The 23,107-nt window shown below is 41.1% G+C and overlaps 30 non-coding genes across 30 annotated transcripts; all 30 read right to left on the bottom strand.

The window, feature by feature from the left end:
• Window positions 1-489: 489 nt before the first annotated feature.
• On the bottom strand, window positions 490-571 carry TRNAS-UGA (transfer RNA serine (anticodon UGA)). Its single transcript has one exon. It is a non-coding gene; the product is annotated as a tRNA-Ser (tRNA).
• Window positions 572-857: 286 nt separating this feature from the next.
• TRNAQ-UUG (transfer RNA glutamine (anticodon UUG)) lies at window positions 858-929 on the bottom strand. Its single transcript has one exon. It is a non-coding gene; the product is annotated as a tRNA-Gln (tRNA).
• Window positions 930-1,950: 1,021 nt separating this feature from the next.
• Window positions 1,951-2,032, bottom strand: TRNAS-UGA (transfer RNA serine (anticodon UGA)). Its single transcript has one exon. It is a non-coding gene; the product is annotated as a tRNA-Ser (tRNA).
• A 286-nt stretch (window positions 2,033-2,318) lies between these two features.
• On the bottom strand, window positions 2,319-2,390 carry TRNAQ-UUG (transfer RNA glutamine (anticodon UUG)). The gene has a single exon. It is a non-coding gene; the product is annotated as a tRNA-Gln (tRNA).
• Window positions 2,391-3,411: 1,021 nt separating this feature from the next.
• TRNAS-UGA (transfer RNA serine (anticodon UGA)) lies at window positions 3,412-3,493 on the bottom strand. Its single transcript has one exon. It is a non-coding gene; the product is annotated as a tRNA-Ser (tRNA).
• Window positions 3,494-3,779: 286 nt separating this feature from the next.
• TRNAQ-UUG (transfer RNA glutamine (anticodon UUG)) lies at window positions 3,780-3,851 on the bottom strand. The gene has a single exon. It is a non-coding gene; the product is annotated as a tRNA-Gln (tRNA).
• Window positions 3,852-4,872: 1,021 nt separating this feature from the next.
• TRNAS-UGA (transfer RNA serine (anticodon UGA)) lies at window positions 4,873-4,954 on the bottom strand. Its single transcript has one exon. It is a non-coding gene; the product is annotated as a tRNA-Ser (tRNA).
• Window positions 4,955-5,240: 286 nt separating this feature from the next.
• Window positions 5,241-5,312, bottom strand: TRNAQ-UUG (transfer RNA glutamine (anticodon UUG)). The gene has a single exon. It is a non-coding gene; the product is annotated as a tRNA-Gln (tRNA).
• A 1,021-nt stretch (window positions 5,313-6,333) lies between these two features.
• Window positions 6,334-6,415, bottom strand: TRNAS-UGA (transfer RNA serine (anticodon UGA)). The gene has a single exon. It is a non-coding gene; the product is annotated as a tRNA-Ser (tRNA).
• A 286-nt stretch (window positions 6,416-6,701) lies between these two features.
• TRNAQ-UUG (transfer RNA glutamine (anticodon UUG)) lies at window positions 6,702-6,773 on the bottom strand. The gene has a single exon. It is a non-coding gene; the product is annotated as a tRNA-Gln (tRNA).
• A 1,021-nt stretch (window positions 6,774-7,794) lies between these two features.
• TRNAS-UGA (transfer RNA serine (anticodon UGA)) lies at window positions 7,795-7,876 on the bottom strand. The gene has a single exon. It is a non-coding gene; the product is annotated as a tRNA-Ser (tRNA).
• Window positions 7,877-8,162: 286 nt separating this feature from the next.
• On the bottom strand, window positions 8,163-8,234 carry TRNAQ-UUG (transfer RNA glutamine (anticodon UUG)). The gene has a single exon. It is a non-coding gene; the product is annotated as a tRNA-Gln (tRNA).
• Window positions 8,235-9,255: 1,021 nt separating this feature from the next.
• TRNAS-UGA (transfer RNA serine (anticodon UGA)) lies at window positions 9,256-9,337 on the bottom strand. The gene has a single exon. It is a non-coding gene; the product is annotated as a tRNA-Ser (tRNA).
• A 286-nt stretch (window positions 9,338-9,623) lies between these two features.
• Window positions 9,624-9,695, bottom strand: TRNAQ-UUG (transfer RNA glutamine (anticodon UUG)). The gene has a single exon. It is a non-coding gene; the product is annotated as a tRNA-Gln (tRNA).
• Window positions 9,696-10,716: 1,021 nt separating this feature from the next.
• Window positions 10,717-10,798, bottom strand: TRNAS-UGA (transfer RNA serine (anticodon UGA)). The gene has a single exon. It is a non-coding gene; the product is annotated as a tRNA-Ser (tRNA).
• Window positions 10,799-12,177: 1,379 nt separating this feature from the next.
• Window positions 12,178-12,259, bottom strand: TRNAS-UGA (transfer RNA serine (anticodon UGA)). Its single transcript has one exon. It is a non-coding gene; the product is annotated as a tRNA-Ser (tRNA).
• A 286-nt stretch (window positions 12,260-12,545) lies between these two features.
• On the bottom strand, window positions 12,546-12,617 carry TRNAQ-UUG (transfer RNA glutamine (anticodon UUG)). The gene has a single exon. It is a non-coding gene; the product is annotated as a tRNA-Gln (tRNA).
• A 1,021-nt stretch (window positions 12,618-13,638) lies between these two features.
• On the bottom strand, window positions 13,639-13,720 carry TRNAS-UGA (transfer RNA serine (anticodon UGA)). The gene has a single exon. It is a non-coding gene; the product is annotated as a tRNA-Ser (tRNA).
• Window positions 13,721-14,006: 286 nt separating this feature from the next.
• On the bottom strand, window positions 14,007-14,078 carry TRNAQ-UUG (transfer RNA glutamine (anticodon UUG)). Its single transcript has one exon. It is a non-coding gene; the product is annotated as a tRNA-Gln (tRNA).
• Window positions 14,079-15,099: 1,021 nt separating this feature from the next.
• On the bottom strand, window positions 15,100-15,181 carry TRNAS-UGA (transfer RNA serine (anticodon UGA)). The gene has a single exon. It is a non-coding gene; the product is annotated as a tRNA-Ser (tRNA).
• A 286-nt stretch (window positions 15,182-15,467) lies between these two features.
• Window positions 15,468-15,539, bottom strand: TRNAQ-UUG (transfer RNA glutamine (anticodon UUG)). Its single transcript has one exon. It is a non-coding gene; the product is annotated as a tRNA-Gln (tRNA).
• Window positions 15,540-16,560: 1,021 nt separating this feature from the next.
• On the bottom strand, window positions 16,561-16,642 carry TRNAS-UGA (transfer RNA serine (anticodon UGA)). The gene has a single exon. It is a non-coding gene; the product is annotated as a tRNA-Ser (tRNA).
• Window positions 16,643-16,928: 286 nt separating this feature from the next.
• TRNAQ-UUG (transfer RNA glutamine (anticodon UUG)) lies at window positions 16,929-17,000 on the bottom strand. The gene has a single exon. It is a non-coding gene; the product is annotated as a tRNA-Gln (tRNA).
• Window positions 17,001-18,389: 1,389 nt separating this feature from the next.
• On the bottom strand, window positions 18,390-18,461 carry TRNAQ-UUG (transfer RNA glutamine (anticodon UUG)). The gene has a single exon. It is a non-coding gene; the product is annotated as a tRNA-Gln (tRNA).
• A 1,019-nt stretch (window positions 18,462-19,480) lies between these two features.
• TRNAS-UGA (transfer RNA serine (anticodon UGA)) lies at window positions 19,481-19,562 on the bottom strand. Its single transcript has one exon. It is a non-coding gene; the product is annotated as a tRNA-Ser (tRNA).
• A 286-nt stretch (window positions 19,563-19,848) lies between these two features.
• Window positions 19,849-19,920, bottom strand: TRNAQ-UUG (transfer RNA glutamine (anticodon UUG)). The gene has a single exon. It is a non-coding gene; the product is annotated as a tRNA-Gln (tRNA).
• Window positions 19,921-20,941: 1,021 nt separating this feature from the next.
• Window positions 20,942-21,023, bottom strand: TRNAS-UGA (transfer RNA serine (anticodon UGA)). The gene has a single exon. It is a non-coding gene; the product is annotated as a tRNA-Ser (tRNA).
• A 286-nt stretch (window positions 21,024-21,309) lies between these two features.
• TRNAQ-UUG (transfer RNA glutamine (anticodon UUG)) lies at window positions 21,310-21,381 on the bottom strand. Its single transcript has one exon. It is a non-coding gene; the product is annotated as a tRNA-Gln (tRNA).
• A 1,021-nt stretch (window positions 21,382-22,402) lies between these two features.
• TRNAS-UGA (transfer RNA serine (anticodon UGA)) lies at window positions 22,403-22,484 on the bottom strand. The gene has a single exon. It is a non-coding gene; the product is annotated as a tRNA-Ser (tRNA).
• A 286-nt stretch (window positions 22,485-22,770) lies between these two features.
• TRNAQ-UUG (transfer RNA glutamine (anticodon UUG)) lies at window positions 22,771-22,842 on the bottom strand. The gene has a single exon. It is a non-coding gene; the product is annotated as a tRNA-Gln (tRNA).
• Between the last annotated feature and the right edge of the window lie 265 nt (window positions 22,843-23,107).

Here is a 23,107-nt window from a genome sequence, read left to right as displayed (position 1 = left end):
TGTGTTCACAGTAGCTTCCTGTCAAGAAAGAAGGGGAACAAAAGCCACACAAAACGATGAAAGGTTTAAGGACATGAAATCAGAAAACATGTTTCAATTTCAAACAATTAACATTTGGAAAAGCTTATTTTTCACTAGGACGACCAATTTTGTAAAAATCTTGTTCTATAGGCTTTCTAAAGGTGCTGTGGTCATACGACAAGGGTTGTCTTAAAATCATCTCCGAATCTGTCTTATAATCACATTACTGTATCCTTTGCCTGGTAATGGGGTAGAAATTAAAAAAGACCCCTAAAGCTATATACAGGCAGACATTTAAAGCTTATCATTCGGAAGGCGCTACACATTTTGCAAGTCAAAAGCTACTTCATAGCTTTTTGCAAAAGGGATTGTACTTTCTCATCTCTGGAAACTTGCACGCTGGACAGAGGGGTTCAAAGAGAAAGATTTAGTCTAGCAATGCTATGCTCTAAGGACAGAAAACTTAGACGTAGTCGACAGGATTTGAACCTGCGCAGGGAGACCCCAATGGATTTCAAGTCCATCGCCTTAACCACTCGGCCACGACTACTACATGCAGGAAGCCAGATGCATGGGTTTCATTCCCTTTGCTACACAGCTTAACATCCTAGATCAGGGTTGATTGTTCCCCAAGCACTCTGTTTGAATGGGAGTCTTCTGGCTGCACTAAGAAGTAAACTGATGGTTTCATTGGGAAAGCCATAGACGTGCAGAAGAGTGTCCCTTTTGAACCTTTTATCAGCATGTTTGGGGTCATGAAATAAAGGTCTTGATTTTTAACTCAATCTCTGCCCCAAAAGTCATGAAAACAATCTTTGGCTGAAGGAATTTCTTAAAGGTTCCACCGAGATTTGAACTCGGATCGCTGGATTCAAAGTCCAGAGTGCTAACCGTTACACCATGGAACCTTACAGTCTGTGGGCACGGGGAGGCATTAGTTCCATGACAAGCCTTGGCAACGCGATGACCTTGATCAAATTGCTTATGATGTTGGAAACAGGGTGAGTACTGCTGTCCAAAACAACAGAGATCACACGATGGTAGCTTATATGGGTTTCCTGCCGGGAAGGAAAAAAATCATAGCGTCCAAATCATAGGGTTTTGCAATGTAACCGCTTTTCCAATATAATGTTATCAAAAATGTCAACATTTGACATGACTCTTCTTTAGTATGTCCATTTTTCACAGGACATGTTCATCCCAGCCCTTCTGTGTCATTGGACAATCAACTTCTAGATCTTTCAAACTGCTCCTGAGTTACCTCTCAATATTTCGCTAAACTTTTAGAATACCACCCCCAGCTTTTGGAACCTTAAACCTCTGAGATGGCAGGCAAAAGCATAGTTGGCAGAAAAGTATATGGCCCAGTTGGAGAACAATATGAAAGTGGTGGGAGGTAACTGTCTTCTTAAATTGCAAGGGGTGAAGGGAATTGTCTTATGTGTTCACAGTAGCTTCCTGTCAAGAAAGAAGGGGAACAAAAGCCACACAAAATGATGAAATGTTTAAGGACATGAAATCAGAAAACATGTTTCAATTTCAAACAATTAACATTTGGAAAAACTTATTTTTCACTAGGACGACCAATTTTGTAAAAATCTTGTTCTATAGGCTTTCTAAAGGTGCTGTGGTCATACGACAAGGGTTGTCTTAAAATTATCTCCGAATCTGTCTTATAATCACATTACTGTATCCTTTGCCTGGTAATGGGGTAGAAATTAAAAAAGACCCCTAAAGCTATATACAGGCAGACATTTAAAGCTTATCATTCGGAAGGCGCTACACATTTTGCAAGTCAAAAGCTACTTCATAGCTTTTTACAAAAGGGATTGTACTTTCTCATCTCTGGAAACTTGCACGCTGGACAGAGGGGTTCAAAGAGAAAGATTTAGTCTAGCAATGCTATGCTCTAAGGACAGAAAACTTAGACGTAGTCGGCAGGATTTGAACCTGCGCGGGGAGACCCCAATGGATTTCAAGTCCATCGCCTTAACCACTCGGCCACGACTACTACATGCAGGAAGCTAGATGCATGGGTTTCATTCCCTTTGCTACACAGCTTAACATCCTAGATCAGGGTTGATTGTTCCCCAAGCACTCTGTTTGAATGGGAGTCTTCTGGCTGCACTAAGAAGTAAACTGATGGTTTCATTGGGAAAACCATAGACGTGCAGAAGAGTGTCCCTTTTGAACCTTTTATCAGCATGTTTGGGGTCATGAAATAAAGGTCTTGATTTTTAACTCAATCTCTGCCCCAAAAGTCATGAAAACAATCTTTGGCTGAAGGAATTTCTTAAAGGTTCCACCGAGATTTGAACTCGGATAGCTGGATTCAAAGTCCAGAGTGCTAACCGATACACCATGGAACCTTACAGTCTGTGGGCACGGGGAGGCATTAGTTCCATAACAAGCCTTGGCAACGCGATGACCTTGATCAAATTGCGTATGATGTTGGAAACAGGGTGAGTACTGCTGTCCAAAACAACAGAGATCACACGATGGTAGCTTATATGGGTTTCCTGCCGGGAAGGAAAAAAATCATAGCGTCCAAATCATAGGGTTTTGCAATGTAACCGCTTTTCTAATATAATGTTATCAAAAATGTCAACATTTGACATGACTCTTCTTTAGTATGTCCATTTTTCACAGGACATGTTCATCCCAGCCCTTCTGTGTCATTGGACAATCAACTTCTAGATCTTTCAAACTGCTCCTGAGTTACCTCTCAATATTTCGCTAAACTTTTAGAATACCACCCCCAGCTTTTGGAACCTTAAACCTCTGAGATGGCAGGCAAAAGCATAGTTGGCAGAAAAGTTTATGGCCCAGTTGGAGAACAATATGAAAGTGGTGGGAGGTAACTGTCTTCTTAAATTGCAAGGGGTGAAGGGAATTGTCTTATGTGTTCACAGTAGCTTCCTGTCAAGAAAGAAGGGGAACAAAAGCCACACAAAATGATGAAATGTTTAAGGACATGAAATCAGAAAACATGTTTCAATTTCAAACAATTAACATTTGGAAAAGCTTATTTTTCACTAGGACGACCAATTTTGTAAAAATCTTGTTCTATAGGCTTTCTAAAGGTGCTGTGGTCATACGACAAGGGTTATCTTAAAATCATCTCCGAATCTGTCTTATAATCACATTACTGTATCCTTTGCCTGGTAATGGGGTAGAAATTAAAAAAGACCCCTAAAGCTATATACAGGCAGACATTTAAAGCTTATCATTCGGAAGGCGCTACACATTTTGCAAGTCAAAAGCTACTTCATAGCTTTTTGCAAAAGGCATTGTACTTTCTCATCTCTGGAAACTTGCACGCTGGACAGAGGGGTTCAAAGAGAAAGATTTAGTCTAGCAATGCTATGCTCTAAGGACAGAAAACTTAGACGTAGTCGACAGGATTTGAACCTGCGCAGGGAGACCCCAATGGATTTCAAGTCCATCGCCTTAACCACTCGGCCACGACTACTACATGCAGGAAGCCAGATGCATGGGTTTCATTCCCTTTGCTACACAGCTTAACATCCTAGATCAGGGTTGATTGTTCCCCAAGCACTCTGTTTGAATGGGAGTCTTCTGGCTGCACTAAGAAGTAAACTGATGGTTTCATTGGGAAAACCATAGACGTGCAGAAGAGTGTCCCTTTTGAACCTTTTATCAGCATGTTTGGGGTCATGAAATAAAGGTCTTGATTTTTAACTCAATCTCTGCCCCAAAAGTCATGAAAACAATCTTTGGCTGAAGGAATTTCTTAAAGGTTCCACCGAGATTTGAACTCGGATTGCTGGATTCAAAGTCCAGAGTGCTAACCGTTACACCATGGAACCTTACAGTCTGTGGGCACGGGGAGGCATTAGTTCCATGACAAGCCTTGGCAACGCGATGACCTTGATCAAATTGCGTATGATGTTGGAAACAGGGTGAGTACTGCTGTCCAAAACAACAGAGATCACACGATGGTAGCTTATATGGGTTTCCTGCCAGGAAGGAAAAAAATCATAGCGTCCAAATCATAGGGTTTTGCAATGTAACCGCTTTTCTAATATAATGTTATCAAAAATGTCAACATTTGACATGACTCTTCTTTAGTATGTCCATTTTTCACAGGACATGTTCATCCCAGCCCTTCTGTGTCATTGGACAATCAACTTCTAGATCTTTCAAACTGCTCCTGAGTTACCTCTCAATATTTCGCTAAACTTTTAGAATACCACCCCCAGCTTTTGGAACCTTAAACCTCTGAGATGGCAGGCAAAAGCATAGTTGGCAGAAAAGTATATGGCCCAGTTGGAGAACAATATGAAAGTGGTGGGAGGTAACTGTCTTCTTAAATTGCAAGGGGTGAAGGGAATTGTCTTATGTGTTCACAGTAGCTTCCTGTCAAGAAAGAAGGGGAACAAAAGCCACACAAAATGATGAAATGTTTAAGGACATGAAATCAGAAAACATGTTTCAATTTCAAACAATTAACATTTGGAAAAACTTATTTTTCACTAGGACGACCAATTTTGTAAAAATCTTGTTCTATAGGCTTTCTAAAGGTGCTGTGGTCATACGACAAGGGTTGTCTTAAAATTATCTCCGAATCTGTCTTATAATCACATTACTGTATCCTTTGCCTGGTAATGGGGTAGAAATTAAAAAAGACCCCTAAAGCTATATACAGGCAGACATTTAAAGCTTATCATTCGGAAGGCGCTACACATTTTGCAAGTCAAAAGCTACTTCATAGCTTTTTACAAAAGGGATTGTACTTTCTCATCTCTGGAAACTTGCACGCTGGACAGAGGGGTTCAAAGAGAAAGATTTAGTCTAGCAATGCTATGCTCTAAGGACAGAAAACTTAGACGTAGTCGGCAGGATTTGAACCTGCGCGGGGAGACCCCAATGGATTTCAAGTCCATCGCCTTAACCACTCGGCCACGACTACTACATGCAGGAAGCTAGATGCATGGGTTTCATTCCCTTTGCTACACAGCTTAACATCCTAGATCAGGGTTGATTGTTCCCCAAGCACTCTGTTTGAATGGGAGTCTTCTGGCTGCACTAAGAAGTAAACTGATGGTTTCATTGGGAAAACCATAGACGTGCAGAAGAGTGTCCCTTTTGAACCTTTTATCAGCATGTTTGGGGTCATGAAATAAAGGTCTTGATTTTTAACTCAATCTCTGCCCCAAAAGTCATGAAAACAATCTTTGGCTGAAGGAATTTCTTAAAGGTTCCACCGAGATTTGAACTCGGATAGCTGGATTCAAAGTCCAGAGTGCTAACCGATACACCATGGAACCTTACAGTCTGTGGGCACGGGGAGGCATTAGTTCCATAACAAGCCTTGGCAACGCGATGACCTTGATCAAATTGCGTATGATGTTGGAAACAGGGTGAGTACTGCTGTCCAAAACAACAGAGATCACACGATGGTAGCTTATATGGGTTTCCTGCCGGGAAGGAAAAAAATCATAGCGTCCAAATCATAGGGTTTTGCAATGTAACAGCTTTTCTAATATAATGTTATCAAAAATGTCAACATTTGACATGACTCTTCTTTAGTATGTCCATTTTTCACAGGACATGTTCATCCCAGCCCTTCTGTGTCATTGGACAATCAACTTCTAGATCTTTCAAACTGCTCCTGAGTTACCTCTCAATATTTCGCTAAACTTTTAGAATACCACCCCCAGCTTTTGGAACCTTAAACCTCTGAGATGGCAGGCAAAAGCATAGTTGGCAGAAAAGTTTATGGCCCAGTTGGAGAACAATATGAAAGTGGTGGGAGGTAACTGTCTTCTTAAATTGCAAGGGGTGAAGGGAATTGTCTTATGTGTTCACAGTAGCTTCCTGTCAAGAAAGAAGGGGAACAAAAGCCACACAAAATGATGAAATGTTTAAGGACATGAAATCAGAAAACATGTTTCAATTTCAAACAATTAACATTTGGAAAAGCTTATTTTTCACTAGGACGACCAATTTTGTAAAAATCTTGTTCTATAGGCTTTCTAAAGGTGCTGTGGTCATACGACAAGGGTTATCTTAAAATCATCTCCGAATCTGTCTTATAATCACATTACTGTATCCTTTGCCTGGTAATGGGGTAGAAATTAAAAAAGACCCCTAAAGCTATATACAGGCAGACATTTAAAGCTTATCATTCGGAAGGCGCTACACATTTTGCAAGTCAAAAGCTACTTCATAGCTTTTTGCAAAAGGCATTGTACTTTCTCATCTCTGGAAACTTGCACGCTGGACAGAGGGGTTCAAAGAGAAAGATTTAGTCTAGCAATGCTATGCTCTAAGGACAGAAAACTTAGACGTAGTCGACAGGATTTGAACCTGCGCAGGGAGACCCCAATGGATTTCAAGTCCATCGCCTTAACCACTCGGCCACGACTACTACATGCAGGAAGCCAGATGCATGGGTTTCATTCCCTTTGCTACACAGCTTAACATCCTAGATCAGGGTTGATTGTTCCCCAAGCACTCTGTTTGAATGGGAGTCTTCTGGCTGCACTAAGAAGTAAACTGATGGTTTCATTGGGAAAACCATAGACGTGCAGAAGAGTGTCCCTTTTGAACCTTTTATCAGCATGTTTGGGGTCATGAAATAAAGGTCTTGATTTTTAACTCAATCTCTGCCCCAAAAGTCATGAAAACAATCTTTGGCTGAAGGAATTTCTTAAAGGTTCCACCGAGATTTGAACTCGGATTGCTGGATTCAAAGTCCAGAGTGCTAACCGTTACACCATGGAACCTTACAGTCTGTGGGCACGGGGAGGCATTAGTTCCATGACAAGCCTTGGCAACGCGATGACCTTGATCAAATTGCGTATGATGTTGGAAACAGGGTGAGTACTGCTGTCCAAAACAACAGAGATCACACGATGGTAGCTTATATGGGTTTCCTGCCAGGAAGGAAAAAAATCATAGCGTCCAAATCATAGGGTTTTGCAATGTAACCGCTTTTCTAATATAATGTTATCAAAAATGTCAACATTTGACATGACTCTTCTTTAGTATGTCCATTTTTCACAGGACATGTTCATCCCAGCCCTTCTGTGTCATTGGACAATCAACTTCTAGATCTTTCAAACTGCTCCTGAGTTACCTCTCAATATTTCGCTAAACTTTTAGAATACCACCCCCAGCTTTTGGAACCTTAAACCTCTGAGATGGCAGGCAAAAGCATAGTTGGCAGAAAAGTTTATGGCCCAGTTGGAGAACAATATGAAAGTGGTGGGAGGTAACTGTCTTCTTAAATTGCAAGGGGTGAAGGGATTTGTCTTATGTGTTCACAGTAGCTTCCTGTCAAGAAAGAAGGGGAACAAAAGCCACACAAAATGATGAAATGTTTAAGGACATGAAATCAGAAAACATGTTTCAATTTCAAACAATTAACATTTGGAAAAGCTTATTTTTCACTAGGACGACCAATTTTGTAAAAATCTTGTTCTATAGGCTTTCTAAAGGTGCTGTGGTCATACGACAAGGGTTGTCTTAAAATCATCTCCGAATCTGTCTTATAATCACATTACTGTATCCTTTGCCTGGTAATGGGGTAGAAATTAAAAAAGACCCCTAAAGCTATATACAGGCAGACATTTAAAGCTTATCATTCGGAAGGCGCTACACATTTTGCAAGTCAAAAGCTACTTCATAGCTTTTTGCAAAAGGGATTGTACTTTCTCATCTCTGGAAACTTGCACGCTGGACAGAGGGGTTCAAAGAGAAAGATTTAGTCTAGCAATGCTATGCTCTAAGGACAGAAAACTTAGACGTAGTCGGCAGGATTTGAACCTGCGCGGGGAGACCCCAATGGATTTCAAGTCCATCGCCTTAACCACTCGGCCACGACTACTACATGCAGGAAGCTAGATGCATGGGTTTCATTCCCTTTGCTACACAGCTTAACATCCTAGATGAGGGTTGATTGTTCCCCAAGCACTCTGTTTGAATGGGAGTCTTCTGGCTGCACTAAGAAGTAAACTGATGGTTTCATTGGGAATACCATAGACGTGCAGAAGAGTGTCCCTTTTGAACCTTTTATCAGCATGTTTGGGGTCATGAAATAAAGGTCTTGATTTTTAACTCAATCTCTGCCCCAAAAGTCATGAAAACAATCTTTGGCTGAAGGAATTTCTTAAAGGTTCCACCGAGATTTGAACTCGGATAGCTGGATTCAAAGTCCAGAGTGCTAACCGATACACCATGGAACCTTACAGTCTGTAGGCACGGGGAGGCATTAGTTCCATAACAAGCCTTGGCAACGCGATGACCTTGATCAAATTGCATATGATGTTGGAAACAGGGTGAGTACTGCTGTCCAAAACAACAGAGATCACACGATGGTAGCTTATATGGGTTTCCTGCCGGGAAGGAAAAAAATCATAGCGTCCAAATCATAGGGTTTTGCAATGTAACCGCTTTTCTAATATAATGTTATCAAAAATGTCAACATTTGACATGACTCTTCTTTAGTATGTCCATTTTTCACAGGACATGTTCATCCCAGCCCTTCTGTGTCATTGGACAATCAACTTCTAGATCTTTCAAACTGCTCCTGAGTTACCTCTCAATATTTCGCTAAACTTTTAGAATACCACCCCCAGCTTTTGGAACCTTAAACCTCTGAGATGGCAGGCAAAAGCATAGCTGGCAGAAAAGTTTATGGCCCAGTTGGAGAACAATATGAAAGTGGTAGGAGGTAACTGTCTTCTTAAATTGCAAGGGGTGAAGGGAATTGTCTAATGTGTTCACAGTAGCTTCCTGTCAAGAAAGAAGGGGAACAAAAGCCACACAAAATGATGAAATGTTTAAGGACATGAAATCAGAAAACATGTTTCAATTTCAAACAATTAACATTTGGAAAAGCTTATTTTTCACTAGGACGACCAATTTTGTAAAAATCTTGTTCTATAGGCTTTCTAAAGGTGCTGTGGTCATACGACAAGGGTTGTCTTAAAATCATCTCCGAATCTGTCTTATAATCACATTACTGTATCCTTTGCCTGGTAATGGGGTAGAAATTAAAAAAGACCCCTAAAGCTATATACAGGCAGACATTTAAAGCTTATCATTCGGAAGGCGCTACACATTTTGCAAGTCAAAAGCTACTTCATAGCTTTTTGCAAAAGGCATTGTACTTTCTCATCTCTGGAAACTTGCACGCTGGACAGAGGGGTTCAAAGAGAAAGATTTAGTCTAGCAATGCTATGCTCTAAGGACAGAAAACTTAGACGTAGTCGACAGGACTTGAACCTGCGCAGGGAGACCCCAATGGATTTCAAGTCCATCGCCTTAACCACTCGGCCACGACTACTACATGCATGAAGCCAGATGCATGGGTTTCATTCCCTTTGCTACACAGCTTAACATCCTAGATCAGGGTTGATTGTTCCCCAAGCACTCTGTTTAAATGGGAGTCTTCTGGCTGCACTAAGAAGTAAACTGATGGTTTCATTGGGAAAACCATAGACGTGCAGAAGAGTGTCCCTTTTGAACCTTTTATCAGCATGTTTGGGGTCATGAAATAAAGGTCTTGATTTTTAACTCAATCTCTGCCCCAAAAGTCATGAAAACAATCTTTGGCTGAAGGAATTTCTTAAAGGTTCCACCGAGATTCGAACTCGGATCGCTGGATTCAAAGTCCAGAGTGCTAACCGTTACACCATGGAACCTTACAGTCTGTGTGCACGGGGAGGCAATAGTTCCATGACAAGCCTTGGCAACGCGATGACCTTGATCAAATTGCGGATGATGTTGGAAACAGGGTGAGTACTGCTGTCCAAAACAACAGAGATCACACGATGGTAGCTTATATGGGTTTCCTGCCGGGAAGGAAAAAAATCATAGCGTCCAAATCATAGGGTTTTGCAATGTAACCGCTTTTCTAATATAATGTTATCAAAAATGTCGACATTTGACATGACTCTTCTATAGTATGTCCATTTTTCACAGGACATGTTCATCCCAGCCCTTCTGTGTCATTGGACAATCAACTTCTAGATCTTTCAAACTGCTCCTGAGTTACCTCTCAATATTTCGCTAAACTTTTAGAATACCACCCCCAGCTTTTGGAACCTTAAACCTCTGAGATGGCAGGCAAAAGCATAGTTGCCAGAAAAGTTTATGGCCCAGTTGGAGAACAATATGAAAGTGGTGGGAGGTAACTGTCTTCTTAAATTGCAAGGGGTGAAGGGAATTGTCTTATGTGTTCACAGTAGCTTCCTGTCAAGAAAGAAGGGGAACAAAAGCCACACAAAATGATGAAATGTTTAAGGACATGAAATCAGAAAACATGTTTCAATTTCAAACAATTAACATTTGGAAAAGCTTATTTTTCACTAGGACGACCAATTTTGTAAAAATCTTGTTCTATAGGCTTTCTAAAGGTGCTGTGGTCATACGACAAGGGTTGTCTTAAAATCATCTCCGAATCTGTCTTATAATCACATTACTGTATCCTTTGCCTGGTAATGGGGTAGAAATTAAAAAAGACCCCTAAAGCTATATACAGGCAGACATTTAAAGCTTATCATTCGGAAGGCGCTACACATTTTGCAAGTCAAAAGCTACTTCATAGCTTTTTGCAAAAGGGATTGTACTTTCTCATCTCTGGAAACTTGCACGCTGGACAGAGGGGTTCAAAGAGAAAGATTTAGTCTAGCAATGCTATGCTCTAAGGACAGAAAACTTAGACGTAGTCGGCAGGATTTGAACCTGTGCGGGGAGACCCCAATGGATTTCAAGTCCATCGCCTTAACCACTCGGCCACGACTACTACATGCAGGAAGCCAGATGCATGGGTTTCATTCCCTTTGCTACACAGCTTAACATCCTAGATCAGGGTTGATTGTTCCCCAAGCACTCTGTTTGAATGGGAGTCTTCTGGCTGCACTAAGAAGTAAACTGATGGTTTCATTGGGAAAACCATAGACGTGCAGAAGAGTGTCCCTTTTGAACCTTTTATCAGCATGTTTGGGGTCATGAAATAAAGGTCTTGATTTTTAACTCAATCTCTGCCCCAAAAGTCATGAAAACAATCTTTGGCTGAAGGAATTTCTTAAAGGTTCCACCAAGATTTGAACTCGGATCGCTGGATTCAAAGTCCAGAGAGCTAACCGTTACACCATGGAACCTTGCAGTCTGTGTGCACGGGGAGGCATTAGTTCCATGACAAGCCTTGGCAACGCGATGACCTTGATCAAATTGCGTATGATGTTGGAAACAGGGTGAGTACTGCTGTCCAAAACAACAGAGATCACACGATGGTAGCTTATATGGGTTTCCTGCCGGGAAGGAAAAAAATCATAGCGTCCAAATCATAGGGTTTTGCAATGTAACCGCTTTTCTAATATAATGTTATCAAAAATGTCGACATTTGACATGACTCTTCTTTAGTATGTCCATTTTTCACAGGACATGTTCATCCCAGCCCTTCTGTGTCATTGGACAATCAACTTCTAGATCTTTCAAACTGCTCCTGAGTTACCTCTCAATATTTCGCTAAACTTTTAGAATACCACCCCCAGCTTTTGGAACCTTAAACCTCTGAGATGGCAGGCAAAAGTATAGTTGCCAGAAAAGTTTATGGCCCAGTTGGAGAACAATATGAAAGTGGTGGGAGGTAACTGTCTTCTTAAATTGCAAGGGGTGAAGGGAATTGTCTTATGTGTTCACAGTAGCTTCCTGTCAAGAAAGAAGGGGAACAAAAGCCACACAAAATGATGAAATGTTTAAGGACATGAAATCAGAAAACATGTTTCAATTTCAAACAATTAACATTTGGAAAAGCTTATTTTTCACTAGGACGACCAATTTTGTAAAAATCTTGTTCTATAGGCTTTCTAAAGGTGCTGTGGTCATACGACAAGGGTTGTCTTAAAATCATCTCCGAATCTGTCTTATAATCACATTACTGTATCCTTTGCCTGGTAATGGGGTAGAAATTAAAAAAGACCCCTAAAGCTATATACAGGCAGACATTTAAAGCTTATCATTCGGAAGGCGCTACACATTTTGCAAGTCAAAAGCTACTTCATAGATTTTTGCAAAAGGGATTGTACTTTCTCATCTCTGGAAACTTGCACGCTGGACAGAGGGGTTCAAAGAGAAAGATTTAGTCTAGCAATGCTATGCTCTAAGGACAGAAAACTTAGACGTAGTCGGCAGGATTTGAACCTGCGCGGGGAGACCCCAATGGATTTCAAGTCCATCGCCTTAACCACTCGGCCACGACTACTACATGCAGGAAGCCAGATGCATGGGTTTCATTCCCTTTGCTACACAGCTTAACATCCTAGATCAGGGTTGATTGTTCCCCAAGCACTCTGTTTGAATGGGAGTCTTCTGGCTGCACTAAGAAGTAAACTGATGGTTTCATTGGGAAAACCATAGACGTGCAGAAGAGTGTCCCTTTTGAACCTTTTATCAGCATGTTTGGGGTCATGAAATAAAGGTCTTGATTTTGAACTCAATCTTTGCCCCAAAAGTCATGAAAACAATCTTTGGCTGAAGGAATTTCTTAAAAGTTCCACCGAGATTTGAACTCGGATCGCTGGATTCAAAGTCCAGAGTGCTAACCGTTACACCATGGAACCTTACAGTTTGTGGGCACGGGGAGGCATTAGTTCCATGACAAGCCTTGGCAACGCGATGACCTTGATCAAATTGCGTATGATGTTGGAAACAGGGTGAGTACTGCTGTCCAAAACAACAGAGATCACACGATGGTAGCTTATATGGGTTTCCTGCCGGGAAGGAAAAAAATCATAGCGTCCAAATCATAGGGTTTTGCAATGTAACCGCTTTTCTAATATAATGTTATCAAAAATGTCGACATTTGACATAACTCTTCTTTAGTATGTCCATTTTTCACAGGACATGTTCATCCCAGCCCTTCTGTGTCATTGGACAATCAACTTCTAGATCTTTCAAACTGCTCCTGAGTTACCTCTCAATATTTCGCTAAACTTTTAGAATACCACCCCCAGCTTTTGGAACCTTAAACCTCTGAGATGGCAGGCAAAAGCATAGTTGCCAGAAAAGTTTATGGCCCAGTTGGAGAACAATATGAAAGTGGTGGGAGGTAACTGTCTTCTTCAATTGCAAGGGGTGAAGGGAATTGTCTTATGTGTATACAGTACCTTCCTGTCAAGAAAGAAGGGGAACAAAAGCCACACAAAATGATGAAATGTTTAAGGACATGAAATCAGAAAACATGTTTCAATTTCAAACAATTAACATTTGGAAAAGCTTATTTTTCACTAGGATGACCAATTTTGTAAAAATCTTGTTCTATAGGCTTTCTAAAGGTGCTGTGGTCATACGACAAGGGTTGTCTTAAAATCATCTCCGAATCTGTCTTATAATCACATTACTGTATCCTTTGCCTGGTAATGGGGTAGAAATTAAAAAAGACCCCTAAAGCTATATACAGGCAGACATTTAAAGCTTATCATTCGGAAGGCGCTACACATTTTGCAAGTCAAAAGCTACTTCATAGCTTTTTGCAAAAGGGATTGTACTTTCTCATCTCTGGAAACTTGCACGCTGGACAGAGGGGTTCAAAGAGAAAGATTTAGTCTAGCAATGCTATGCTCTAAGGACAGAAAACTTAGACGTAGTCGGCAGGATTTGAACCTGCACGGGGAGACCCCAATGGATTTCAAGTCCATCGCCTTAACCACTCGGCCACGACTACTACATGCAGGAAGCCAGATGCATGGGTTTCATTCCCTTTGCTACACAGCTTAACATCCTAGATCAGGGTTGATTGTTCCCCAAGCACTCTGTTTGAATGGGAGTCTTCTGGCTGCACTAAGAAGTAAACTGATGGTTTCATTGGGAAAACCATAGACGTGCAGAAGAGTGTCCCTTTTGAACCTTTTATCAGCATGTTTGGGGTCATGAAATAAAGGTCTTGATTTTTAACTCAATCTCTGCCCCAAAAGTCATGAAAACAATCTTTGGCTGAAGGAATTTCTTAAAGGTTCCACTGAGATTTGAACTCGGATCGCTGGATTCAAAGTCCAGAGTGCTAACCGTTACACCATGGAACCTTACCGTCTGTGGGCATGGGGAGGCATTAGTTCCATGACAAACCTTGGCAACGCAATGACCTTGATCAAATTGCGTATGATGTTGGAAACAGGGTGAGTACTGCTGTCCAAAACAACAGAGATCACACGATGGTAGCTTATATGGGTTTCCTGCCGGGAAGGAAAAAAATCATAGCGTCCAAATCATAGGGTTTTGCAATGTAACCGCTTTTCTAATATAATGTTATCAAAAATGTCAACATTTGACATGACTCTTCTTTAGTATGTCCATTTTTCACAGGACATGTTCATCCCAGCCCTTCTGTGTCATTGGACAATCAACTTCTAGATCTTTCAAACTGCTCCTGAGTTACCTCTCAATATTTCGCTAAACTTTTAGAATACCACCCCCAGCTTTTGGAACCTTAAACCTCTGAGATGGCAGGCAAAAGCATAGTTGCCAGAAAAGTTTATGGCCCAGTTGGAGAACAATATGAAAGTGGTGGGAGGTAACTGTCTTCTTAAATTGCAAGGGGTGAAGGGATTTGTCTTATGTGTTCACAGTAGCTTCCTGTCAAGAAAGAAGGGGAACAAAAGCCACACAAAATGATGAAATGTTTAAGGACATGAAATCAGAAAACATGTTTCAATTTCAAACAATTAACATTTGGAAAAGCTTATTTTTCACTAGGACGACCAATTTTGTAAAAATCTTGTTCTATAGGCTTTCTAAAGGTGCTGTGGTCATACGACAAGGGTTGTCTTAAAATCATCTCCGAATCTGTCTTATAATCACATTACTGTATCCTTTGCCTGGTAATGGGGTAGAAATTAAAAAAGACCCCTAAAGCTATATACAGGCAGACATTTAAAGCTTATCATTCGGAAGGCGCTACACATTTTGCAAGTCAAAAGCTACTTCATAGCTTTTTGCAAAAGGGATTGTACTTTCTCATCTCTGGAAACTTGCACGCTGGACAGAGGGGTTCAAAGAGAAAGATTTAGTCTAGCAATGCTATGCTCTAAGGACAGAAAACTTAGACGTAGTCGGCAGGATTTGAACCTGCGCGGGGAGACCCCAATGGATTTCAAGTCCATCGCCTTAACCACTCGGCCACGACTACTACATGCAGGAAGCCAGATGCATGGGTTTCATTCCCTTTGCTACACAGCTTAACATCCTAGATCAGGGTTGATTGTTCCCCAAGCACTCTGTTTGAATGGGAGTCTTCTGGCTGCACTAAGAAGTAAACTGATGGTTTCATTGGGAAAACCATAGACGTGCAGAAGAGTGTCCCTTTTGAACCTTTTATCAGCATGTTTGGGGTCATGAAATAAAGGTCTTGATTTTGAACTCAATCTCTGCCCCAAAAGTCATGAAAACAATCTTTGGCTGAAGGAATTTCTTAAAAGTTCCACCGAGATTTGAACTCGGATCGCTGGATTCAAAGTCCAGAGTGCTAACCGTTACACCATGGAACCTTACAGTTTGTGGGCACGGGGAGGCATTAGTTCCATGACAAGCCTTGGCAACGCGATGACCTTGATCAAATTGCGTATGATGTTGGAAACAGGGTGAGTACTGCTGTCCAAAACAACAGAGATCACACGATGGTAGCTTATATGGGTTTCCTGCCGGGAAGGAAAATAATCATAGCGTCCAAATCATAGGGTTTTGCAATGTAACCGCTTTTCTAATATAATGTTATCAAAAATGTCGACATTTGACATAACTCTTCTTTAGTATGTCCATTTTTCACAGGACATGTTCATCCCAGCCCTTCTGTGTCATTGGACAATCAACTTCTAGATCTTTCAAACTGCTCCTGAGTTACCTCTCAATATTTCGCTAAACTTTTAGAATACCACCCCCAGCTTTTGGAACCTTAAACCTCTGAGATGGCAGGCAAAAGCATAGTTGCCAGAAAAGTTTATGGCCCAGTTGGAGAACAATATGAAAGTGGTGGGAGGTAACTGTCTTCTTCAATTGCAAGGGGTGAAGGGAATTGTCTTATGTGTTCACAGTAGCTTCCTGTCAAGAAAGAAGGGGAACAAAAGCCACACAAAATGATGAAATGTTTAAGGACATGAAATCAGAAAACATGTTTCAATTTCAAACAATTAACATTTGGAAAAGCTTATTTTTCACTAGGATGACCAATTTTGTAAAAATCTTGTTCTATAGGCTTTCTAAAGGTGCTGTGGTCATACGACAAGGGTTGTCTTAAAATCATCTCCGAATCTGTCTTATAATCACATTACTGTATCCTTTGCCTGGTAATGGGGTAGAAATTAAAAAAGACCCCTAAAGCTATATACAGGCAGACATTTAAAGCTTATCATTCGGAAGGCGCTACACATTTTGCAAGTCAAAAGCTACTTCATAGCTTTTTGCAAAAGGGATTGTACTTTCTCATCTCTGGAAACTTGCACGCTGGACAGAGGGGTTCAAAGAGAAAGATTTAGTCTAGCAATGCTATGCTCTAAGGACAGAAAACTTAGACGTAGTCGGCAGGATTTGAACCTACACGGGGAGACCCCAATGGATTTCAAGTCCATCGCCTTAACCACTCGGCCACGACTACTACATGCAGGAAGCCAGATGCATGGGTTTCATTCCCTTTGCTACACAGCTTAACATCCTAGATCAGGGTTGATTGTTCCCCAAGCACTCTGTTTGAATGGGAGTCTTCTGGCTGCACTAAGAAGTAAACTGATGGTTTCATTGGGAAAACCATAGACGTGCAGAAGAGTGTCCCTTTTGAACCTTTTATCAGCATGTTTGGGGTCATGAAATAAAGGTCTTGATTTTTAACTCAATCTCTGCCCCAAAAGTCATGAAAACAATCTTTGGCTGAAGGAATTTCTTAAAGGTTCCACCGAGATTTGAACTCAGATCGCTGGATTCAAAGTCCAGAGTGCTAACCGTTACACCATGGAACCTTACCGTCTGTGGGCATGGGGAGGCATTAGTTCCATGACAAGCCTTGGCAACGCAATGACCTTGATCAAATTGCGTATGATGTTGGAAACAGGGTGAGTACTGCTGTCCAAAACAACAGAGATCACACGATGGTAGCTTATATGGGTTTCCTGCCGGGAAGGAAAAAAATCATAGCGTCCAAATCATAGGGTTTTGCAATGTAACCGCTTTTCTAATATAATGTTATCAAAAATGTCAACATTTGACATGACTCTTCTTTAGTATGTCCATTTTTCACAGGACATGTTCATCCCAGCCCTTCTGTGTCATTGGACAATCAACTTCTAGATCTTTCAAACTGCTCCTGAGTTACCTCTCAATATTTCGCTAAACTTTTAGAATACCACCCCCAGCTTTTGGAACCTTAAACCTCTGAGATGGCAGGCAAAAGCATAGTTGCCAGAAAAGTTTATGGCCCAGTTGGAGAACAATATGAAAGTGGTGGGAGGTAACTGTCTTCTTAAATTGCAAGGGGTGAAGGGATTTGTCTTATGTGTTCACAGTAGCTTCCTGTCAAGAAAGAAGGGGAACAAAAGCCACACAAAATGATGAAATGTTTAAGGACATGAAATCAGAAAACATGTTTCAATTTCAAACAATTAACATTTGGAAAAGCTTATTTTTCACTAGGACGACCAATTTTGTAAAAATCTTGTTCTATAGGCTTTCTAAAGGTGCTGTGGTCATACGACAAGGGTTGTCTTAAAATCATCTCCGAATCTGTCTTATAATCACATTACTGTATCCTTTGCCTGGTAATGGGGTAGAAATTAAAAAAGACCCCTAAAGCTATATACAGGCAGACATTTAAAGCTTATCATTCGGAAGGCGCTACACATTTTGCAAGTCAAAAGCTACTTCATAGCTTTTTGCAAAAGGGATTGTACTTTCTCATCTCTGGAAACTTGCACGCTGGACAGAGGGGTTCAAAGAGAAAGATTTAGTCTAGCAATGCTATGCTCTAAGGACAGAAAACTTAGACGTAGTCGGCAGGATTTGAACCTGCGCAGGGAGACCCCAATGGATTTAAAGTCCATCGCCTTAACCACTCGGCCACGACTACTACATGCAGGAAGCCAGATGCATGGGTTTCATTCCCTTTGCTACACAGCTTAACATCCTAGATCAGGGTTGATTGTTCCCCAAGCACTCTGTTTGAATGGGAGTCTTCTGGCTGCACTAAGAAGTAAACTGATGGTTTCATTGGGAAAACCATAGACGTGCAGAAGAGTGTCCCTTTTGAACCTTTTATCAGCATGTTTGGGGTCATGAAATAAAGGTCTTGATTTTGAACTCAATCTCTGCCCCAAAAGTCATGAAAACAATCTTTGGCTGAAGGAATTTCTTAAAAGTTCCACCGAGATTTGAACTCGGATCGCTGGATTCAAAGTCCAGAGTGCTAACCGTTACACCATGGAACCTTACAGTTTGTGGGCACGGGGAGGCATTAGTTCCATGACAAGCCTTGGCAACGCGATGACCTTGATCAAATTGCGTATGATGTTGGAAACAGGGTGAGTACTGCTGTCCAAAACAACAGAGATCACACGATGGTAGCTTATATGGGTTTCCTGCCGGGAAGGAAAAAAATCATAGCGTCCAAATCATAGGGTTTTGCAATGTAACCGCTTTTCTAATATAATGTTATCAAAAATGTCGACATTTGACATAACTCTTCTTTAGTATGTCCATTTTTCACAGGACATGTTCATCCCAGCCCTTCTGTGTCATTGGACAATCAACTTCTAGATCTTTCAAACTGCTCCTGAGTTACCTCTCAATATTTCGCTAAACTTTTAGAATCCACCCCCAGCTTTTGGAACCTTAAACCTCTGAGATGGCAGGCAAAAGCATAGTTGCCAGAAAAGTTTATGGCCCAGTTGGAGAACAATATGAAAGTGGTGGGAGGTAACTGTCTTCTTCAATTGCAAGGGGTGAAGGGAATTGTCTTATGTGTATACAGTACCTTCCTGTCAAGAAAGAAGGGGAACAAAAGCCACACAAATGATGAAATGTTTAAGGACATGAAATCAGAAAACATGTTTCAATTTCAAACAATTAACATTTGGAAAAGCTTATTTTTCACTAGGATGACCAATTTTGTAAAAATCTTGTTCTATAGGCTTTCTAAAGGTGCTGTGGTCATACGACAAGGGTTGTCTTAAAATCATCTCCGAATCTGTCTTATAATCACATTACTGTATCCCTTGCCTGGTAATGGGGTAGAAATTAAAAAAGACCCCTAAAGCTATATACAGGCAGACATTTAAAGCTTATCATTCGGAAGGCGCTACACATTTTGCAAGTCAAAAGCTACTTCATAGCTTTTTGCAAAAGGGATTGTACTTTCTCATCTCTGGAAACTTGCACGCTGGACAGAGGGGTTCAAAGAGAAAGATTTAGTCTAGCAATGCTATGCTCTAAGGACAGAAAACTTAGACGTAGTCGGCAGGATTTGAACCTGCGCGGGGAGACCCCAATGGATTTCAAGTCCATCGCCTTAACCACTCGGCCACGACTACTACATGCAGGAAGCCAGATGCATGGGTTTCATTCCCTTTGCTACACAGCTTAACATCCTAGATCAGGGTTGATTGTTCCCCAAGCACTCTGTTTGAATGGGAGTCTTCTGGCTGCACTAAGAAGTAAACTGATGGTTTCATTGGGAAAACCATAGACGTGCAGAAGAGTGTCCCTTTTGAACCTTTTATCAGCATGTTTGGGGTCATGAAATAAAGGTCTTGATTTTTAACTCAATCTCTGCCCCAAAAGTCATGAAAACAATCTTTGGCTGAAGGAATTTCTTAAAGGTTCCACCGAGATTTGAACTCGGATCGCTGGATTCAAAGTCCAGAGTGCTAACCGTTACACCATGGAACCTTACAGTCTGTGGGTACGGGGAGGCATTAGTTCCATGACAAGCCTTGGCAACGCGATGACCTTGATCAAATTGCGTATGATGTTGGAAACAGGGTGAGTACTGCTGTCCAAAACAACAGAGATCACACGATGGTAGCTTATATGGGTTTCCTGCCGGGAAGGAAAAAAATCATAGCGTCCAAATCATAGGGTTTTGCAATGTAACCGCTTTTCTAATATAATGTTATCAAAAATGTCAACATTTGATATGACTCTTCTTTAGTATGTCCATTTTTCACAGGACATGTTCATCCCAGCCCTTCTGTGTCATTGGACAATCAACTTCTAGATCTTTCAAACTGCTCCTGAGTTACCTCTCAATATTTCGCTAAACTTTTAGAATACCACCCCCAGCTTTTGGAACCTTAAACCTCTGAGATGGCAGGCAAAAGCATAGTTGCCAGAAAAGTTTATGGCCCAGTTGGAGAACAATATGAAAGTGGTGGGAGGTAACTGTCTTCTTCAATTGCAAGGGGTGAAGGGAATTGTCTTATGTGTTCACAGTAGCTTCCTGTCAAGAAAGAAGGGGAACAAAAGCCACACAAAATGATGAAATGTTTAAGGACATGAAATCAGAAAACATGTTTCAATTTCAAACAATTAACATTTGGAAAAGCTTATTTTTCACTAGGACGACCAATTTTGTAAAAATCTTGTTCTATAGGCTTTCTAAAGGTGCTGTGGTCATACGACAAGGGTTGTCTTAAAATCATCTCCGAATCTGTCTTATAATCACATTACTGTATCCTTTGCCTGGTAATGGGGTAGAAATTAAAAAAGACCCCTAAAGCTATATACAGGCAGACATTTAAAGCTTATCATTCGGAAGGCGCTACACATTTTGCAAGTCAAAAGCTTCTTCATAGCTTTTTGCAAAAGGGATTGTACTTTCTCATCTCTGGAAACTTGCACGCTGGACAGAGGGGTTCAAAGAGAAAGATTTAGTCTAGCAATGCTATGCTCTAAGGACAGAAAACTTAGATGTAGTTGGCAGGATTTGAACCTGCGCGGGGAGACCCCAATGGATTTCAAGTCCAACGCCTTAACCACTCGGCCACTACTACTACATGCAGGAAGCCAGATGCATGGGTTTCATTCCCTTTGCTACACAGCTTAACATCCTAGATCAGGGTTGATTGTTCCCCAAGCACTCTGTTTGAATGGGAGTCTTCTGGCTGCACTAAGAAGTAAACTGATGGTTTCATTGGGAAAACCATAGACGTGCAGAAGAGTGTCCCTTTTGAACCTTTTATCAGCATGTTTGGGGTCATGAAATAAAGGTCTTGATTTTTAACTCAATCTCTGCCCCAAAAGTCATGAAAACAATCTTTGGCTGAAGGAATTTCTTAAAGGTTCCACCGAGATTTGAACTCGGATAGCTGGATTCAAAGTCCAGAGTGCTAACCGTTACACCATGGAACCTTACAGTCTGTGGGCACGGGGAGGCATTAGTTCCATGACAAACCTTGGCAACGCGATGACCTTGATCAAATTGCGTATGATGTTGGAAACAGGGTGAGTACTGCTGTCCAAAACAACAGAGATCACACGATGGTAGCTTATATGGGTTTCCTGCCGGGAAGGAAAAAAATCATAGCGTCCAAATCATAGGGTTTTGCAATGTAACCGCTTTTCTAATATAATGTTATCAAAAATGTCAACATTTGATATGACTCTTCTTTAGTATGTCCATTTTTCACAGGACATGTTCATCCCAGCCCTTCTGTGTCATTGGACAATCAACTTCTAGATCTTTCAAACTGCTCCTGAGTTACCTCTCAATATTTCGCTAAACTTTTAGAATACCACCCCCAGCTTTTGGAACCTTAAACCTCTGAGATGGCAGGCAAAAGCATAGTTGGCAGAAAAGTTTATGGCCCAGTTGGAGAACAATATGAAAGTGGTGGGAGGTAACTGTCTTCTTCAATTGCAAGGGGTGAAGGGAATTGTCTTATGTGTTCACAGTAGCTTCCTGTCAAGAAAGAAGGGGAACAAAAGCCACACAAAATGATGAAATGTTTAAGGACATGAAATCAGAAAACATGTTTCAATTTCAAACAATTAACATTTGGAAAAGCTTATTTTTCACTAGGACGACCAATTTTGTAAAAATCTTGTTCTATAGGCTTTCTAAAGGTGCTGTGGTCATACGACAAGGGTTGTCTTAAAATCATCTCCGAATCTGTCTTATAATCACATTACTGTATCCTTTGCCTGGTAATGGGGTAGAAATTAAAAAAGACCCCTAAAGCTATATACAGGCAGACATTTAAAGCTTATCATTCGGAAGGCGCTACACATTTTGCAAGTCAAAAGCTTCTTCATAGCTTTTTGCAAAAGGGATTGTACTTTCTCATCTCTGGAAACTTGCACGCTGGACAGAGGGGTTCAAAGAGAAAGATTTAGTCTAGCAATGCTATGCTCTAAGGACAGAAAACTTAGATGTAGTCGGCAGGATTTGAACCTGCGCGGGGAGACCCCAATGGATTTCAAGTCCATCGCCTTAACCACTCGGCCACGACTACTACATGCAGGAAGCCAGATGCATGGGTTTCATTCCCTTTGCTACACAGCTTAACATCCTAGATCAGGGTTGATTGTTCCCCAAGCACTCTGTTTGAATGGGAGTCTTCTGGCTGCACTAAGAAGTAAACTGATGGTTTCATTGGGAAAACCATAGACGTGCAGAAGAGTGTCCCTTTTGAACCTTTTATCAGCATGTTTGGGGTCATGAAATAAAGGTCTTGATTTTGAACTCAATCTTTGCCCCAAAAGTCATGAAAACAATCTATGGCTGAAGGAATTTCTTAAAAGTTCCACCGAGATTTGAACTCGGATCGCTGGATTCAAAGTCCAGAGTGCTAACCGTTACACCATGGAACCTTACAGTTTGTGGGCACGGGGAGGCATTAGTTCCATGACAAGCCTTGGCAACGCGATGACCTTGATCAAATTGCGTATGATGTTGGAAACAGGGTGAGTACTGCTGTCCAAAACAACAGAGATCACACGATGGTAGCTTATATGGGTTTCCTGCCGGGAAGGAAAAAAATCATAGCGTCCAAATCATAGGGTTTTGCAATGTAACCGCTTTTCTAATATAATGTTATCAAAAATGTCGACATTTGACATAACTCTTCTTTAGTAT

The sequence above is a fragment of the Engystomops pustulosus genome, chromosome 7 (genome assembly GCF_040894005.1).
Source record: "Engystomops pustulosus chromosome 7, aEngPut4.maternal, whole genome shotgun sequence".
Classification (NCBI taxonomy): domain Eukaryota; kingdom Metazoa; phylum Chordata; class Amphibia; order Anura; family Leptodactylidae; genus Engystomops; species Engystomops pustulosus.
The sequence above is the reverse complement of the archived record's forward strand: the minus strand, read 5'-3'. Positions and strand labels throughout refer to the sequence as shown.